General features: G+C 38.9%; 1 protein-coding gene across 1 annotated transcript in view; it reads right to left on the minus strand.

The window, feature by feature from the left end:
• Positions 1 to 21,019, minus strand: part of LOC122796547 (collagen alpha-1(XV) chain-like) — a 1,635,928-nt gene that overhangs the window by 1,313,894 nt on the left and 301,015 nt on the right. The window lies entirely within an intron of this gene.

Below are 21,019 nucleotides of genomic sequence, written 5' to 3' on the forward strand. Positions count from 1 at the left end.
GGGGCTTTGTTCCCCCACACCTCCCTATGTGGGGGTTGCACTCACCAACTAAATATACCAACTCCGAGATCACTCTACTGCAGAGGTAAGGGGCAAAGGTCAGCATGCTGGGCAAGTGGTTACTTACAGTTAGTGATTTGTCAGTGTTCTAGACAGCCAGTTTTCCTGGATGTCAGGATTTTGTCTCAGTCTTTTGGTTTTTGGGTAAGTGGGATTTTGGGTTTCTAAAGGGGACCCATATATATATATATATATATATATATATATATATATATATATATATACACACACACACACACATATATATTACGTTTGTGTCTACACAACCATGTGAAAGTTAACACTATAAAGTATGGGTGATTTGCATTATTTAATAAAAACACTGTTCATTTTTGAAAAAAAAAAAAAATGAAACCTTTGCAACTTACTACTGAAATGTGACTAAGCTATCCGCCCCGTCACTGTGCGCCCCATGTGATGGTTTTATTGCTTTTGCTGTATATTTGCTCCAGGTAACATAGAACACATTCTGATAAAATAAATTCAGAGTTTGACCTTTGCTAATTGTACTTTTCTATCCTTGTTGCTCAGTTAGAAGGGCATGGCAACACAAATGTGTACAAACAGTACATGCATGCTTTAAGCTTGCACATAAATCTGATCACTTTGATTTTCCTAATTTATGAGTCCTACAATATACAGTACTAATTTATTAACCAGACAGACTTTAAATTCTGCAGCTTAGCCTTCATTCCATGTCTGGCCATAATCTATGTGTGTGTGGTCATCAGATAATAAAATGTATCACATCAGAGTAGTTAATATTTCCATTTTCTGTAAATAGGTGCCAATCCCATGTCACTGTCTTCTAGTGATAAGTACATCAAGATGCTCATTTTAGATGCAATCTAGTAAATTATTACACAGCTATAGTGTCCTAGATTTCATACTCTGTTACTCATTCTGTGAGAACCAGTTAGCCAGAGAAAAGAGTATATGCCTAACCACTGAAAACGAAAATTGAAACTCAAGACCCTTGAAAAATAATCATCAGCTGCCCTACTATATAGAAATGTATGAAAATGAATAAATTAAAGAAAAAGAAATGAAAGAAACAGTAAACATACTGCCAAGATTGTTCTCTATATGGCTTGCCTGTGACAGCTAAAAACAACAAAGAGAGCCAATTGCTTCCCCCGACTCAAGTGAAACATAATTAGAAGAAAAAATAATATCTTTAAAATACTTCAGTATCCAGTTACTTAAACCATCTGCAGTAAGTTCCATCTCTCACATTACGAGCACAATTTACAAAACAAGTGGAAACGCCCCTGTCAATGAAAACAAATATAAAAAAAGTATGCATTTATGGTGGGAGTTTGCCCACACCCCTTACCTATTTACACTACCTCCACAGTCCTATGTCGAGGTTTCTGCCTATTACTAATATACATTACCTCCACAAAAAAAAAACAAAAAGAAAAAAAAGTAAGTTAAAAGAAAAACTTGATTATGAGAAAAACTTGCTGAAACCAACATTTGGCGAAAAAATCACTCTAAATATAATTCTCTGAAATACATTTTAGTAAAAACAGACAGCTACTCAGGAATCTACTTAAATGATATCACGTCTATGGTTATATAGGGCTGCCTTTGTTCAATTAAATTTAAAAAAGATAATTTTGCATCTTGAATTTTCTTTGTACTTCCAATATACACTCTTAATTAAACAGAAAAAAATGCATGGATATGTAAAATCAGAAGAGACATCTGACAATTATTAGGGATCCAGGTGTTTAGTCTGACCTCCTGCCAAGGCATATCACTCAAAGTGTTGTTATTAAAATGGGGGATGTAACAATGAATCAAATTAAAGGTAAAGGCTAGCCGTACACTTTTAATGTGTGGGCTAGCTTTGCCTTCACCTAGGGTCACAGACTCAGAATAGCACAGCGTTAATGTGACTGCTTGCATAAAATCTGCTTCAGTTTACATCTTACAGTGGTTTAATTATATACTCAATGGGGTGGGGGTGGGGGGCAGTACAGCAGATGAGAAAAGTGATCTTAGAAAATGAACACTGTCAAAAAGATAGCATTTTAAGCAATAAATAGTAATACTGATAATTGTGGCATCTGTACTATAACTCATAAAAATATTATTCCAGAAAGCCTAACTTAATGATGGAACCATAACTGGATTTGTTATGTGAGTCTGCTCTCACCTATTTTGGACTTAACAGTCATATTACAGTTTTACTGCTAGGTTGTTGCTCTTTTAAGACTGTTTTCCTTGCAAACACTAATACTAAACCAGTTGGATTGCTTAAGGTGATCATAAATTAAATGGATTAGCAAAGAAAACTGAAGTAGGTAGAGGGCCATTTAAAGCACAGAGGTTTATAGTAAAATATATATCACCCTAAAATGTTTATTATACTTAGAAAATGTGCACCATTAGGACATATACTAACTCTGAAACAGATTCAAAATAATTATATTCAGTTTGCCTTGAAACAGTTCTTTTCAATACAGAGTATATTTCGTTGATTGTATTTACTGCCTCATAGTACTTGAATAGTTTATGAGTCTGTATGTGTTCGTGTGTGTGTGTGCATGTGCGTGTGCATGTGTTTGTGTGTGCTCATGTATGTATGCATGTGCACCTGTCCATACAGACATGCTTTTGTGTGTGTGTGTGTGTGTGTGTGTGTGTGTGTGTGTGTGTGTGTGTGTGCATGTATATATCTGAACACTGGACTTTACCTGAAAATGTCCACATAAAATACAATTAAAAATCCTTTTAATTTCTGAAATGTATTAAGCCAGTTTGGCTCTGTTGTCTCATAAGTACTGTCATTTTTCTAAAATAACTTTCTGAATTATAAGTTTACAGTGTGCTGTTATTATAGGAATCAGTTTTCCTTTTATTGGTAGAACTATGTGGGAACATGGATTGCTGACCTTTGTTCATTATAGTGATGATGGGGAGGAAATGTCTGTGGAAGCAGTAAGTCATCCTTAAAAAAGACAAAGCATCCTGCTTCCAACCTGAAGTAATTAGTGTACAAAATGGCAGTTTAACTGTTAGCTGGCAGCTGCTCCCTCATTTAGCTACCATGCTAGACAAGAACTAACAGACTTATACCTCTAACTTTTCCTTGTTACCACCATTTTTGAGGAGATATTCCTCATTTATCTAGAGCTAGCCTACGTTCCACTGCTACTTATGCCTGTACACCTACATCTACCCACATGGGATAAGGCAAGGCAGGATGTGTGTTACAAAAGGTTAGTGGTACAGTTATGGTTGGGGCTGAGGTGAAATCAAACTCATTTTGTGCACTATTGAGTGTTATCTGGTGACTATAACCATATTTTCCAGGACTGACAGGGTACAATGCAATCTGTAAAGAAAAAAGGTATTTAGGAAATAAACTCTGATGTCAATAAAAATAACCTGTTTGTCACATCAGTTATAGCCTGATTCCATGTAAAAAATTAGCACTATAAAAGTTAAGCATTTTAATTATTACTTAAAGTCTTGTTGCTGCGACATTCCCTCTACGTGACTTTTTTCCAGACTTCTCTGTCTCCCTTATTCTGTCTTTAACACTGTCATCATCTGACAAATTTCCTCTTAAAGATATGAGATGCATATGTAGTCTGTACAATCTTAACAGTCCAAAGACAAGCAGAAGGATGTGCACCATTAAGTTAGAAACAGAAAAAGCGCCTTCCGCCGCCATTGCAAGAGAAGTTACGGTGCTCCCCTAATAAAAGATAGGCAGACAGTGCAGAAGATTAATACCGCCATTAGCAAGCATCTTCCCAGACATTCAAGGAAGGATACCATGAGGAAAAACATCAAACTGTATGGAGGACATTTCTGTTGTAGAGAAAACAAAAAAGATTTGTTCATATTCTTTGGTCATCTCTTTTTCTCTGTATGCTGTTTGGGCCTGTTTGGGTCTGTAAGAAGAGCTGGTGACAGGGATGATAAATCATGAGGTTAAACCATAATTATGACCAGCTAAGTAAGGTATACTCCACGGCTTCTGATTTAAAGCAAGCCTTCTGCTTCTCAGGAGATGTGCCTGGAGTCTATTTATTCCTACTCTTATTAAACATCCTAATATATGGCTCTCTTTATATTATGAGTGACATATTCAGCAGTAACTATCAGTCAATTCATCTGAGGGGGGAGCATTGAACCTTATCACCACCTAAAGAATAGGGTCGAAAGCCTCTTTCTTTGACTATCATATAATTGATAGTGCTTTGTCAAATGCTAACTTATAAGGTACTTGGCTTACTTTGAGATCACAGAAAGACAAAATTTGTCTCTCATCTCATTATTTCACAATGGGCAGGCACCTGGTTTGATGAACATCACAGTTTAAACAAATAAAATAAGCTGTCCATCTTTTTAGCCATCTAAGAATCACCTAACTATATTTTCATTCCCCAATGTAGCACTGCATTCTTAGGGCAGACATATTTTGGTTTATTGGAAATGCACTGCATAATACCTCATATATACTTTAAAACTACAAGCCTCTTTGATGACAGTTTGATGTTCACATTAAAGCTTTGAAACACTGACACTGGAACTATGAAAAATCACTTCCAGGCTCCTTACTGAACTTCTGTTAAGCAGTGTCCTTAGACAATTCTTAGCAATACATTTACTGGTGTTACAAAGTTTTATTTATTTTGCAAAATAGTGTAGAGTATTCAATAGCTAACACCCCCCAATGACAGCAAAGTGACTTTCAAAAATGTAATTATCTTAACCTGCCTAAAGGAGTTATTTTTTTATCTCTTCTTGATATTTTATGCATGTTTTTGTGGCACTCCAAAAAGTTAATATTAATTTTTATTTTGCTGTAATCCAATTCAACCCATTGGAGCATGAATACTCATGCAATTTTTTTTTTTAGTTGAACTTCCCTTTTCCTAAGGTAGACTAAATCCTTAGCAGATTATATATTTCACACTGCTCACCTATGCCAAATTTTGTTTGCATTTTCTTTGAATGGCAGGACTCAGGGTCACTAACGACTCTGAGAATCTCTGGACAGGGTATTATAAACTTTTTTTTCCCAGTAGTAGGATCTTTGCCATGTTTTAAGCACCCTGCAGTGAGCAGTTTCGTCTTGCTGTAAAACAGTGTTTAAATTAGATTTTTTTTAAGTACAGGAATCATGTAGCTCCTCAGGATGGGAAGTTATTGGAATCAGGTTTCTTCAATCTGAAACTACAGAGTAAAATAACTATGAAAATCTCAAAGGTTCATTAGGTTTATGGCCCAAGGGGGAGGGAAAGAAAGTAGTCACAAATGACAGCGCACAATAGAATAGCAATGAATTCTAACAGATTCAGTAGTATTATGAACCCAGTGGGTGGGAAAGAACATTAGTTATCGATAGCTTGCTGGGTAGGGCTTTTCTTGGCCAAAATGTTAAAATACAATGTGTGAGTTTATACAAGGATCAGAATAACAAATTCCTAAAGAAAATATCATGAAAGATGATTCATACCCAACATGGTGCATAGTGAGAAAACTACACAACATAGGAATTTCAGACAGGCAAAAAAATGGTTAAATATGTCTTTTAATATCTAGCACTGTAGGGATCATTTTGTTGAGAGGAAAACAAACTCTGGAAAAAGTTAATGTATATAGGGTGCAGTTGCCCTTTAAGAGTAGATGTGTACAGATCACAGTTTTTGAAGCAATGCAACTTTGCATTCAGTTTTGGTGCTCTTGGAGTTTTATGGAAATGTAACCTGCACAGCATCTGTTACTGTAAATTCCCACATTTCACTTCTAATGATGAAAAAAATAAAAAGAACTTAAGTGAAATTGTATTTAAAAGCAATGACATTATTTATTTAGCCATTCACAGTTTACAGAACTGTGTTTGCAACAGATGTTTGGGCCAAAGCTAAATGAATGTTAAACATCACACAACCACCCTGGAAAAGAACAGGTTGATCTTGGCCTTGAACTTGGAAGTAAAATGTAATACCTGCTGTTGCTGCAAAAGAAATCTTGTTGCAAATAAAAAGCTACTTTGTGGGAAGAAGTGTAGGACTTTCTTACCAAAATATATATTCCTGGGATAAAATGAAGACAGTGTCACAGTTTGAAACACTAAATGATCAACATTTGTCACACTGTACTTTTTAGTTCAGTCTTAAGTTTTCAAAACTATTGTAGTGATGACCTCAGTAAAACAAGATTTAGTTCAATATAAATTTCTTGTGTGAGTCAGAAATGCATTTTTATCCACTGTAGCTGAAATGCTGACTTTCTTTGAATAAGGAATTAGTGACAGAACTAGAGCTGTGACAGTTTGTGGAGCAGAAAAATATTGACCTTCAAAGAAAATTAAAATTAAAGCTCAGATATTACGAATGTATTTATCCAAATGACCCCTCTTAAAAAACAAACAAACAAAAAAAAAACAACCGAGTGAAATTAAAAATGCATCACATTGTCAGGAACTGTAGCTTCTAACCTCTTTTGGAGGCATTTTATCACACACCATACATTACTGAATCTAAAATACAATACAGTAATGTTTCTGTACAGTTTCTCAGTCAACCTGACTGAATACTATAGAGAGGTTTGCACCCCTAGATAGTTATTGGCCAATCTGCTATCTTAGTTGACATTAGATTTCTCTGCTCTTACCAGCAAGACTTGAAATCTGTGTCCATGTAGCACACCTTGGGCCAGTTTACATGTTTATTTCTGAAGATCAGAAGGCTGTTTCATATGAATGATTCTTTATTCATCTTATTTTGTTTTTAAGGTGTAATTGTTTTTCCTGGTAGGCAATAAACCAGTGGACAGTCAACTATACATCAAAGACCACTCTGGCTACAATATTATGGAGCAAAACATTAAAATTTTTCCATTTCTCAAAACTGGCAGTAACGTTAGCAGTACAGAATACTGAATAGATCTATTGTTGACCAGCTAAGTGCATTTTTGGCAAATTTTGTTTTTGTCCAAATATGACCTTTTTGCCAAATTAGCCTTACTAGTTCATTGGAAAAATGTAAAAATACAGTACAGGAAATGGGAATTGCTGATCAGTATGAAAAAGAAAGAACTGTTTCTTTCTGTCTCCATTTGCAGTAGTCAAACTCCTGTGTTTGTTTCATTTCACTATTTTGACATCCCCTGCTTTTCTCTGGCTTTTTATCTCGCATCCCTTCTGCCTCTTTAAAAGTACTACTGAATGAATTGTGAGGTAAGGGGTGAAATTGTGGCCATAGGTGGGCAGGGTCAGCATGGGAAAGGTTGGTCAATAGTAGGCAGCTGAAATGGCTGGGAGTGGGAGCCCAGTGTATCAACCTTTTCATTTGGAAGACATCAGAGACCATTTGTCACTTTGACTGACACCTTCATAAAATCAGAGATTGAATGATCTATTTAAGATTATCAGACAATGGAAATGAACTAGCAAACTGAGGCCAAGTTAGAGTCTCAGAGCTGGGTCAGCTTAACAAACAAGTGCGGGTTAGGGTCTCATTGGCCAGTAAAGGTGATCTCAGGAGGGGAAGAAATTTCCTGCTTTCCCCACTGTGTTTTTATGTCTTTGCCTTCCTTTGTGGGTTATAGTTAGACGGGGGATGGAAGGCAGTAAGGGAGACGAGAATAAAATGGGGGGGGGGGGTCACAGGAATCATCAGCAAGTCCTCCCACAACAACAATGTGGTTGCACCACAGCAAGGCCCATGACACTCATCAGGCAGGAACATTTCTCTGGTAGATATAAAACAACTTGTGGCATTAATTTGTTTTCCAAGGGGGTTATAATTTCACTAATAAGAACCATGACATCAAAATGCAATCAGCACTGCAGATGTACATTTTCCAAAATAATAGCCCCCTCCCTGAAGACCTTGCCTTTGCTCCCATCTCTCTTGAATCATACTAACGTGCAGTGCTTTTTCTTTAAATTGTTTGGCTTATAGTGCATGAAGTGGGGGAGGGGAGGATGTGAAGATGTGAATAACTCCTGATACTCGCTGAGAATCTAATGATTAAGCTAAATCAATTTGACAGTATATGGTTAATTTGACATTTGGTTGATTAGCTTAGTAAATGAGAGCAAGTACCTGCTCCTTGACAAGAATTCTACCCATTTACCATTTATAGCATCCTATCTGTCCATACATATATACACACACACATATAAATATATATTAAACAAATCCAACTTAATCTCTTATTTGGAGCCTCCATGAAAAAATGACTTAAACCACAATTCTTAAATGCAAATGGGCTGTTCTGTATCTGAGATAGCAGTACTGTGGGGTCTGGGAATTTGCCCTTTCCCTGCTGTTGTGTAATCTCAGGCATTGACATATATAAATATCAGGTGGGTAGAGGGGGCTTACCCTCCTGCATAAAACAGTGTTTTTATACATATATTAATATATAAACACAGAGAGAGAGAGATGATACACATGCAGATGCTATACACACACACATATATATATATATATATATATATATATATATATATATATATATATATATATATATATATATATATGTGTGTTTGTGTATAACATTTTCTAATAAACAGTGAATGCTCACAAGACTGAACAAAAATCAATCTAAAAAGATTGAAACCAAAAACAGTGACAAAACACAATGTTTTTATACAGGGAACAAGCCACCCCCACCCCTGGAGTCCTCATACTCCCTGTTAATTATACATACCAATTCTATGATTACACAGCTGCAGGGAATGTACCATGATCCTGCACACACACAGCAGCAAAGCAAGGAAAGTAGAATGGTTGTTCTTTTGTTCTCTTTGACTCTTACGAACTGCAACCAGGTATATATATATATATATATATATATATATATATATATATATATGCATCTATATATAACTAGCTAGCAAGGTTCTCTAGTACTATTCGGAGTTATTTATTTATTTTTCTTTATTTTTTGTTTAGTATGCATTGGTGGAACAGCGGAACATTTTTTTTCTGTTTTTCCCCATCTGCTGTCTGACAGCCATTGACTTTTTCTTGTACAGAGGTCACCTACAACTGATTGACTGAGAGTCAGTCATAGGAATTGTCTCAGTCCATCTCTTCAGCTACAGCTTAGGGAGTGACATATGACAGACAAAAAGCAGATTTTATACTCTTTGTCCATTGAAAAAATAGAACAGGAATCCATCAAAGATGCTCATCTTCAGCCAAGGGCATAACCTGAAGTCACACTTCTCAGCATGTAAGCATTACATGTCATAGCAATGACCTTTAAAAGTTACAGCACAGAGTGAGAAAGAGGAGCACTTTTTTATTTTTCAGAATAGAAGTTCTTTATATACTAAACTCTCTATAATTACTGGAAGTGAATTTTTGTACAGTTTATGTATGTACGCATAAACAACTCTGACTTTATAAGAAACATCATAAATCTAGGAGGTGGAAGGTTAAATCTGAGGGCCAAAATCAGAGTGCTAAGCATAAATCATAGCAGTTGAGAGATATGCTTGAAGATGTGATCACATTTCTAAACTCAATTGATTGGTACTACATCTGGCAATTTTATTGTGACAAAATGGGGCTTCTCCGATGTTTGTTTACCAGACTGAGCAAATTAAACGAATTCAAAGTAGGACAGCTTTAACCTGACAGATTGAAGTGTGCACATTAATTCAAAGTAAGACAGTTTTAACCTGAAATATCGAAGTGTACATACCATAGTATACTTTCTGAGTTCAAACTGAAGCAAGACTATTGAAAATGCTCCTACCACTCAGTGTTTAAGAGTGACTCCTCCTATTCATAAAAGGTTTGCAATGAACTCAAAGGCAGGTTCTTTCTAAACTTTCCATCACTACAAGATGTACACATATGCAGTGGTGGCTGGTCACTTCAAATCAAAGGGGGACTGCAGGAGACAGCTGAATGGATGGGGCCAACACGAAGGGGTGTGGTCAACTAAAGGGGGTGGAGCTATGGTACAGTGGGATCAATGCTGGCCAGGTTTACCAATTTACATGAAATAAATTCTCAGTCACTATGGTGCATGCTGAATACTCTGCACAGCACATTGTTACTTGTATATACAGATTGGTTTGAAGACTTACCTGCATGGGGGAGTGGAGTACAACAAGTATGTCACAATTTGAAATGTCTCTGGTTGATGGTGGTGGCCTTGACACATTTGTCATACTCACAACCTCAGAACAAGGAATCTGCACAAAGCCATAAATAAAAGTGGGACAAAGGCTCAAAAATAAGGACAGTTTTTAAATATTCCTCTTACAAACTTAGAAAGTTAATAGAATAGTAGGTCTTGCATTAGTATGAATTTTCTGAAGGGTATGGAATCTGAAACACAAATGTCTGTCATTATTTTCTAACTTCAGTCTTTAATAATTTGCCACTAATTTGCCAGAAAACCACAATTTTATGAAAAATGGACCAAAACTGTGATGCAGAAATCTGGATATTCTGTAAAAATCTGTACACACACACACACACACACACACACACACACACACACACACCAGACTGACCAGCAGTACCACTGGATTTCTCTCGTGGAAACTGGCTAGAGGTGGCATGAGCATCATCAATGCCATGGTACACAAGATCATGAAAAATTCCCTTACAGATACCTGGCATTGAGTGGAGAAACTCAAGAAAAAACATAATTTCTCAACTTTGCTTGGCGGAAGAAATAAGCAAGTACTAGAACCAGATGCTTTGTGAATACCCTTGGTGTAGTGCACAGTCCAAAAGGAAAAACAAAGAACTGATCGTGAAAGCCAGACACAGAACAGCTTTAAAAAATCTGAACAGATTGGCAATGGGAAATTCATGAAAAGCATTCATTAAGTCTAGCTTTAGCACAAAGACTAGAGAAAGGAGCAGAGCTAAAAGGGAATTAAGGCAAAGCGTGTTGACAGAAAGATTTAGAAAGGAAAAGTCCAGCACAAGACTCCAGAATCTTTCCTTCCTTGGTACCAGAAAGATCCATGAATAAAGGACTTTGCCCATATGACAGGGGCCACTAGTTCAATTACATTCTGAGCAAGCATCTGATACAAAATGGGAGGAAACACGGGGACATGGTTTACACAGTAAGGAGGAATCCCAAAGAACAGGGGGTGTGATTCCCACTGCCAAGTGTACCACTGATGAACTACATTTAAAATCTAATTATCTGCCACAAGGGAACTTAAAGCTTCAGGGGTATGGAGAGGTTGCTAGGGTTGTTTGGGGGGGGGGGGGTGAACAGAAAAGTAGTCATGCTGACAGGAAGGACTGTCTTTGTTATTTAGATGCGTTCTTCTTTTTTGGGGGAGTCTCCTAGCTATTGCTTTTTAAACTCCTGTGTATCAGCTCCTTGCTGCTTAAATTGCTTACTGAAAAAAGCTTTGGAGGAAGGAAAATTTTTGCTTGCTTTAAAAAAGAAGGTTGAAATATCTGAGTCACCCCTTGAATCAACTTTCGCCTTTCATCACATTTTTTGAGCATCTCAGCTGCAGAAGGGCCTAATAGAACTTCCTTGTCTAAGGAAGAAGTACATTTTAAATTTTTTCATCATCAGGAAGGAAGATTTTGAGCATGAAGTCAAGCCAACCTTCCCATTACTGATCAAGTGGCAGAAGCTCTGTGGGAAGAATCAGCAGCATCATAAGCAGACTTTAAAATATGCATAGTAATCCGAGGAGCAAATGTTGGTGGGGCATTCAAGGATTTTTTTAACCTCAAAAGAAGGGAGGTTAATTAAAAATTCTCCACATTCTCATAAAAAAAGACATACGTTAATACTTCAACATGTGAGCTTCACAGTTTAAACTCCTGTAATTTAAAGTAGCAGAAGAATGCATTTCCTTCCCCAATATGACAGACGCTTTCCCATCCCCATCAAATAGGATGGGGTTAACAGCGGTAAACTGTTTAGCAGAAGTTTTGCATACAGAAATTACTGTTGGGTCTGCTTTGGAGTTGTAAAACAAATACTTGTATGAGCGTGAGGTATCTGATATAACCTGTCAGACTTTCAGGGGGGCAGAAAACAAGAGGTTGACTATTAGCCAGACTGGAAGTGGTAAGAAAAAAAAGTCCTCTAAAAAGACACACACAGGAGGAAGAGCTTCAAATGTAGCACTATCCAACTGTAACAAATCATAATACTTTTCCTAGCAATAGGAATTTCAGTCTCCTCCCACTGAGAAACCTTTTTCATTTTATATAAAGTCTCAGAAAAAAAGATGCATCTTAAACAGAGAAATCTTAAGCTATACTTTCCTCAGAATCTGCGAAGAAATTCTAAGTACAACCATCCACCTGCATTGTCTACTCTTCTGACTAAAACATCAAAGTTGGAAACAGAAGGAAACTCTTTCTTTTCTTGTCTGAAGACACTGAAGGCATGGAAAAAGCAGAAACAAGCTCCTTAAGCAAATCTTAGAATGTCTTCCCTGTCCACAGCAATAGATTTTTTACCATGTTCACTTTTCCTGGGCATAGTTACCCCAGATTCAGGTTCCCTATTTTGGCTGAAAAAAAACCTTCACCCTCACGTTCCCCTAAGACCAAGAAAAGTGATTTTCTGTTGCCCACCAAAGGCATCCCTACAGCCATAGAGTAGTCTCATTTTTGTACCAAAATGGATTCCTTCCAACTTTAGGAAAGTATCTTCTTTGCATCAGTGGTAGAAACACAATTATACAAAAGCAAATGGCTGCTGGATTTTTGGTACTTCATTTAATTTGCAGAATGCAGCCTCATTAAAACTGGAAATTTCAATTCTTTTAACCTAAATTTAATTATTCACAGCAAAAAAATGGACTATAATAGCCATCATTTTTCAAAACTAGCATAAACAAATTTATTGCATTACAAAGCTTTTATATACAAAATTAGCTACAAATCCAGCATTTTTATATTTCACCTGATAAGCAATCTTCATAAAAAGAAAAATGTGGGCTACTTAAAACAACTGCAGAAATGTTCTTCTTAGCAGTGCAAATGCCACTATTAAAATTAACTAACCTCAAACACGTTTTTTTTTCAGAAAAACTAATGCATGTAACAGCTTTATAAGGCAAATATTGCACTCGTCTATTTTCAACCACCATTTAATCCAGCTCAGGGTTATAAGAGCTCAGATGTGATCAAAGAAACCAAAATAAGAACAGCATGAACCGACCCTGTACAGCATGCCATTCCACTATAGCTCATATATATATATATATATATATATATATATATATATATATATATATATATATATATATATTTAATAAAATATAAATAGAAGATAACAGTAACAGTTTTTATACTTAAAGACTATCCTAGAGGTTCTACATAACAACCAGATCTGCAATAAATTTCTCATATACACTCATGCCCTTCTTTCAATGTTATTACTAAAATGCATACACACAGGCTGTTACACTGTATAAATATCTACTACATATCTAGGTGAAATCAAAATCTGGAGTGATTCTGCACAACTAAGCAGAAGGATAAAGCCCTAACTGCGACCAAGATAAAGAGAGATAAATTAGTGACTCAGGAAGCTGAACAGTCAGGGAGGATGGGCAAGAGGCGCTTGACTTGAGTCAGTATTTTTGCCTGGGAGGAAAGTACTGCTATTGACTGTTTCTTGCAGTCATTTTTCCAGCACTCAAAGCATGGGAAGAGAGTGAGAACCAATCAGTAGCCATCCAGCCATCCATGTCACGTACATGACTGCGGATGTGGCAGTCCAATCCCCTTCCATTTTACTGCGGTTACAAACCACATAGACTTCTGGACATCACACTGATGCCTTCTCTCCTTAATCTGGACTGCTATTACAGCAGTCCAGATTTACAGAAACTATTTTTTTTTAAACCCGGAATTTGCCAAGCATGCACAGTTTGAGTTCCAGGACTTTAACAGTGAGTCAATCGGACTCGCAGCTAAGCAGCCAGCCAGTATACAGTAGTATATAAATAAATATTTTATTTTTTAAAATGTTCTTTCTTTTTCTTTCTTTTCACAGCTGGGGAGGCTGCAGCCCTGCAGTCCAGTGACATGAACAGCCACTGCACATATGACTATCATGCAATAAAAGGAACAAGGTCAATGTTTGTGAATAGATAATAAAGCCTAGACATGCATCCTACAGTTCAAATGCCATGTAAGACAAGTCCATGTACTGGCATTATGCCATCACATTTGCTGAAGTGCACAGCTTGTGTCCAGGACTGAATGGTGTAACCTGTGGAGTGACATAGTACAGTTGTGTACGCTTACCATAAATGTAGATGTTCAAGTGTATTCACTGTTGCAGTCATCACATTTGGGTTATCTGCCTGCAGGTAGCCCTCAGCCGGCTTGAATACCAGAGTCTTGGATTCCTGCATCAGATGCTGTCTCTTCTTCCATGACATCAGGTCATCAGGGGTATGAAACATGCAGCCGACGCCATTACATCAGTTTTTCTTGCCACAGATGTCAGATGCCCCCACAATGGGAAGCAATTATATGTTATGGTACACCTCCATCAAAAAGCAAATACACCAGAAAACTTAAATACACCAAACAAGAAGGAAAGGTAGAGCCAAGAGAAATCAGGGGGCTGGAACGAGGGTAACCAGGAATGCAGCAGTGAATACACTCGAACATCTAAATTTATGGTAAGTGTACACAATTGTACTATGTTCTTCGTGTTTCACTGTTGCAGTCATCACATTTGGGTTGATTCCCAAAGCTAAGGAAGGGAGGAGGACGTTAGAGAGCATTAGGGCCAGCTATTAAGCCCTGCAAGACTGCAGTGGCAAAACCAGCTCTGGATTTAGAAAAAGTAGGCATGTGTTAATGCTTGGTGAAGGTATGTACAGAGCTCCAGGTAGCAGCTTCTAGGATGTCCCTAGTAGGGACTCCTCTGAGAAAGGCTGCAGAGGTAGATGTAGCCCTGGTGGAATGTGATCTTATCCCCTGTGGGGTAGGTTTTCCATGGTGCTTGTAGCAGAAATGAATGCAATGGGCTATCCATTTACAAATGGTTTGCTTTGAAATGGCCTTCCCCTCTGCCCCTGCAGCAAAGCCAACTAGCAGCTGTTCAGATTTTCTGAGAGGCTTAGTCCTGTCCAAATAAAATCTAAGTTGTCTGTGCACGTCCAAAGAGTGCAGTATTCATTATCCTTTGTTTTGTGGATTAGGGAAAAAAGTAGGCAAATGAATGGACTGATTTAGGGCCACACTAGACACTACCTTGGGCATAAAGGAAGGATTGGTCCTGACGGGAAACCCTGTCTGCATGGAAGATAATGAAGGGTCCCACTGCCATGAGGGCCTGTAATTTAGACACTCTTCTTGCTGAAGTGATGGCTAGAAGGAAGACTGTTTTCCAAGAAAGGAATTTCAACTCTGCAGTTGCAGCTGGCTCAAAGGGAGGGAGAGTGAGCTTTTCCAATACAAAGTTAAGGTTCCAGACTGGAGTAGGGGCTTTCCTGGGGGGTGGGTCTTAAATTTTTGGCCCCTCTGAGGAATTGCTTTAGCAGGGGGTGAGAGAAGAGGGGTGGCTCAGTATTATAATATGCTGAAATGGCAGAGGCATATATTTTAATTGAATTAAGGATAGGCCCTTGTGGAGCATTTCTGTTAAGTACTGAAGAATATGAGGTAGGCTGGGCACCGTTGTGCGCATCCCCTGAGTATGGATCCAGGAACAGTATCTTTTCCACTTTCCAGCATAGGATTTTCTAGTACTAGGCCTCCTTGCCTCCAGAATGACATCTAGCACCTGCTTACTGAGGGATGCTATTGGACAGCTCAAGGAATTAGCCAGGCTGCAAGGTTCAGGGTTTGAAGCTGAGGGTGCAGAATCTGGCCCACCTGCTGGGACAGCAGGGAAGGGGTCTGAGGTAGGTGCCATGATTTCCAGCAGTGTCATACTGCACAAGAGGGGGTACCAGTGCTGGCGAGACCAGTCTGGTGCAATCAGTATTGTCCTTGGCTTGTCCTGTTTGATCTTTTGCAGAACCTTCGAGAGGAGAGGCAGAGGGGGAAAGGCATAAACTGAGAGGCTTTCCCAGGTAAAGGACAGGGCAGCCACTTTCCAAGCTTGATTGGGAAGTCCTTGTGCAGAATTTGTCTAATTGGTAGTTCTGAGGGGAGGCAAACAGGTCTCCCTCTGGAGTGCCCCATTTGTTCCTCAAGAGGTTGAATATTTTTGGTTCCAGTTTCCATTTGTGTGGGTCCATGAGATTTCTGTTTAGGTCATCTGCCAGTAAATTTAGCTTGCCTGGCAGGAATTGAGCTTGTAGGTGCACTTGGTAGCTCAAGGCTGTGCTCCACAGAACCATGGCTAGTCTGCAGAGAGGGTATGAGTGGGTTCCCCACTGCCTGATTATGTACCACATAACTGTGGTGTTGTCTGTCTTTACCAATAGTTGTCCTGGAAGAATGCAGTCTTTGAAGGCTGTCAGGGAATTCTGTACAGCTAACATTTATTTTTGGTTGATATGCAGGTGCATCTGTCTCAGGTTCCATTTGCCCTGAATGCACTGCCTGCCAAGTGAGCCCCCATGCATAGTCTGCTGCGTCTATTGTTAGGGTTTGGGTGGCAGGGAGTAGAGTGAAAGGGAGCCCCTTGTTGTGGTAGCAGGCCTCTGCCCACCAAAGGAACTCTGTCTTTATACAAGGAATGATAGGAATCATTGATTCCAGGTCCTGAGAATGTTGACACCATAGGCTTTTTAGATACCATTGTAGTTTCCTCATATGCAGTCTTGCATATGGAATTAGTAGAATGCAAGAGGCCATGAACCCCAGGGCTTGCAGAATTTTCATTGCAGATAGCTGGGGTTTTGTGGCCAATAGTTTGAAGTAGGTTGTCAAATAAACTTGTTTTTCTGGAGTGAGGAAAGCCATCTGGGAAGTTGTGTTCAAGCTTGCTCTCAGGGATACAATCTGTTGGCAGGGTACTAGGTGAGATTTATTTTCATTTATGGTGTACCCCAGTGAGGTTAGAAATTTCTTTACGAATGCCAGATGTTTTAATAGCAAGTCCTGGCTTTCTGCCTGAATCAGACAATCATCCAAGTATGGGTATATTTGAATATCTCTCTGCCTGCAAAATGCAATGGCTGGAGCTAGACACTTTTTGAATACCCTGGGTGCAGTTGATAAGCCAAAGGGAAGTGCATGGAGCCTGGCCTGAAACATAGGCATTTCCTGCAAGATTCCCTTACTGGAATGTGCAGGTAAGCTTCCTTTAAGTCTAAGGTTGCCAACCAGACAACTTTGCCTAGCATAGGAAGCAGCTGTTGAAGTGTTAGCATTTTGAATTTTGGGATTACCAAAAAGGTGTTTAGAATAGAGAGGTCCAGGATAGGATGCCAGGAGCTGTCTTTTCTGGGTACCAGGAAAAGTCTTGAATAAAAACATTGTCTCCTTTGTTCTGCTAGGACACGTTGAATAGCCCTGATACTTAGAAGAGAAAGAACCTGCTGTTGGGCCTCCACCCACTGATTTGGAGGTAGGTCTGGCCAACCGTTTGGGGTTGGTAGGGTGTGAAAATGGAATCTGTATCCTTGGGAAGCTATATTCAAGACCCATTTGTCCTGGGTAATGAGTTCCCAGTTTTTTGCATGCAGGGTGAGATTTCCTCCTAAGGGAGCAGGCAGCTGAGCAGGGCTTGGAAGGGTTAAGGTTAAGTCATTGTGCCATTTTTCCATAGGGGGTGGCTTACTACTCCCTGCTTTGGAAGTGGGAGCCCCCCACTGCTTAGTCCTGTGTGTAGCTTGAGACTGTAACCTAGGTGGTCTGCTGTTCCTGGTTTTGGACTGAGAAGGCCTGGAAGTGACTGGAAAGGACCAGTTCTTTGAAGGCCAATGCCTACTAAATCTGAGAGGCTGTACTTGTAGGAAATCTTTAACAGTTTGCTTAGATTTAGCTTTTCCCTCCATCCTTTTGAGGACTTTTTCTGCTTTGTTGCCAAACAGGTGGTCTTGGTTTAAGGGAGCATCCAGTAATTTAGCTTTAACATGATCTGCCAAGTTTTGCTCCTTAAGCCAAGCATGCCTTCTAAGTACAGACCCAGTGACAACAGCCCTGCAAGATGCTTCTAAAGAGTCAAAACCACATTGCAAAGTATGTTTACCAACTTGTTCTGCAAAATGCATTAAATCCTGTAATTCTTTCTGTTCAGCACAGTCAGGAATCAACATCATTTTCTGTTTAAGTAGTCCCATAATATGCTGCTGGTACTTTAAGATATAAAACTGGCAATTCTGAAGCCCTAATGCCCAAAGTAGCAGAAGTGTATATCTTCTTACCCCATCTGTCCAAGGCCCTGGAATCTCTATCAGAGGGGGTAGGGTTTTTGGCAGCAGTAGCCTTAATGCCTTTTTCATCCTTGGGAAATTGTCTCTGGGTCCGCAGTAGGATTCTTGAAGAGGAACTTGTGAGTCAGGTACTCTGTAGTACCTGTCAGGTTTTCTGGGAGCTGGAGGTAAGGTGTCTGGGGACAGGCTAGATTCCAGGAAGGCATCATCTACAATATCCAGAACAGGAGGGATAGCTAAAGGCCTGTGTTGAAGAAGGAGTAAGAAATCCCTAAGCCTCTTTTTTGAATCAGAAAAATCCTGGCTTTCCCAGCAGAAATGCTCCCTAAGAGTGTGTAAGGTTTCACCAAAAGAAAAATCTTCTGGAGGGGAAGCAGAGGGAATGGAATCCTCTGCATCAGAATCCTCATAGGTAGATAAAGGCAAATCCTGGTAATCCGAAGGAACAGAAATATCAGATTCCTGATCAGAAGAATCAGAAGTAAAATCAGTTCTAGGTGTCTTAGAGGGGGAAGGCTGGCTTCCCCTAATTAAGGTAATAAGGTCTTCAGCCATTCTAAGAATTTGTCTTTTAGGCATGTGGGCCTGAGCATGCGGTTTGGACATCGGTTTTCTAGGCATGGTGCAAGTTTTAGGCCTGGATGAAGAAGATGGCGTTGGTTTAAAATGCAAGTCTGTAGGCCTGAATACACCCTCAGAAGCCGGTGCCTGCACAGCAGCTCTGGACCCATCCAAGGTAGAGACATCCACAAGTTCCATAGTCGAAGAAGCCTTTCGCAGCATACCGGACTCCGAATGGGTCTCAGTAGAGGCCTGCGAATCTGAGGTGGCGGGGTATCAGGGGCTGCAAAAGCACCTCACTGAGTACCGGCGGACTGGCAACTAGCTTAACGGAAGCGTCGTCGGCAGTTTTGGACCTATGCAGTCTGTCTCTGTCTTTATCTTTATGTTTTTTTTAGAAGATTTGTAGTCAGATGGCTTAACGAAGCTATTTTGGAGTACTGATACCGAGTACCAAAATAATTTAATGCAAAGATAGCCCAACGATGAATAGTTCGGGGGTTGAACACGGCACAAAGCTGACAGCGAGGGATGTCGTGGTCTGGGCCTAAGCCAGGAATGCAGTACGAATTAAAATCTTTATGAGGTATTTGCTTTCCACAGGTAAGACAATTGTTAACTTTTACTGACATCGGTTGGAGCAAGAAAAAAGATCCCCAACTGGGTACTTATCTTTTTTGAAGACTTCGGTTCTGAAACTCAAAAATGAAAATTTCATGAGTCAGTCGACCGGCACTTGCGAACTGCTTCTGCTTTGGGCACCGCACAGCAAGAAAGACTGATGTAATGGTGTCGGCTGCATGTTTTATACCCCTTACGACCTGACGTCATGGAAGAAGAGACAGCATCCGATGCAGGAATCCAAGACTCTGGTATTCAGGCCGGCTGAGGGCTACCTGCAGGCAGATAACCCAAATGTAAACATGAAGAACATCCTGATACTGGCAGTTAGAGTGAACAGCTAATAACTGACTAGATGGTGCTGCACATAGCTGGAATCAGCTAACTGCACAAAGTAGTCACCGATGTCAAGTGGTAAACAGAAAAATACATAATAAAATGATACTGCAATAACAGGCAGGATATTGTCATATTCCTTATTATATTTTCCAGATATAAACATAGTGTTGCCAGTAACACTCAGTATATAAAGAACAACTCCCTGTCCACTGTCATGCAGTATTTCTAAAGGTTGCTACAGATGTGCAACAGTTCTCTACATACTGTTATGGAATTTCACAAAAATCTATCACTGGTAATATGCCCAATGGTATTAATCATGTTTTCTTCTCATTAAGAAACGATCATAGGAAAAAAGTAATTTCTAACACAAGTTAGATGTACTTGTCCAAATGACCATGCTATTTTTAGAAGTATATTTAAAAGAAGAACAAGGCAACTGTTTTTCCTGCATGGACCATTCTGCACTGTTTAATAAATTCCAAGGCAATGCACCTCTTTCCATGAGTGAATCAATGGAGTCCCTGTTTCAATAACAGCATACCAGAGTCAATTTTGTATCCAGCTTATTTCCCGATGTTACAGCCTATCCATCGTATGATGTAATGGCCTGGAAAACAAACAGTCTTTTTTTGTATGCTTTGAAATGCAGTATGCAATTTGCTGACTCATCAAAATGTTAATGTAAGTGTGTATGGATGTTTGCAAGAATATTTCCAAACTGTTTTGGATTACTTTTTTCTTTAATGGCTCTCATGTTTCATATATTATTTTGCAACTTTTTAAAATATGAAGGTAGAAACACGATCCCACCTGCACTTAACGTATGTGACATGTCAAAGGAGCTTTCACTAGATTGATAAGATAATACGAGCAACTAAAAACTATGAATTATGAAGTGACACAGTAGAAGTTTCCTGTAAATCTAGTTAAAGGTCTTTCATACCTATTTGATTAGAAAAAAAGATACAGCTTTGTTGACCCTAATCATGGGAGAAGTGAAAATGTTTACAATACAATACTTTTAATAAAAGTGTAGTTTGAAGAACTTTAAAGCACTAAAGTCATGCTGTTTTTTAAATCAGTTAAAGTTATTCCAAGACATTACTTTTGTTAGTTAGCTGCAGATGATCTCCATATTTGCCCATG

The sequence above is a fragment of the Protopterus annectens genome, chromosome 3.part0 (assembly GCF_019279795.1).
Source record: "Protopterus annectens isolate FY-2018-M chromosome 3.part0, PAN1.0, whole genome shotgun sequence".
In the NCBI taxonomy this organism is placed as follows: Eukaryota; Metazoa; Chordata; order Ceratodontiformes; family Protopteridae; genus Protopterus; species Protopterus annectens.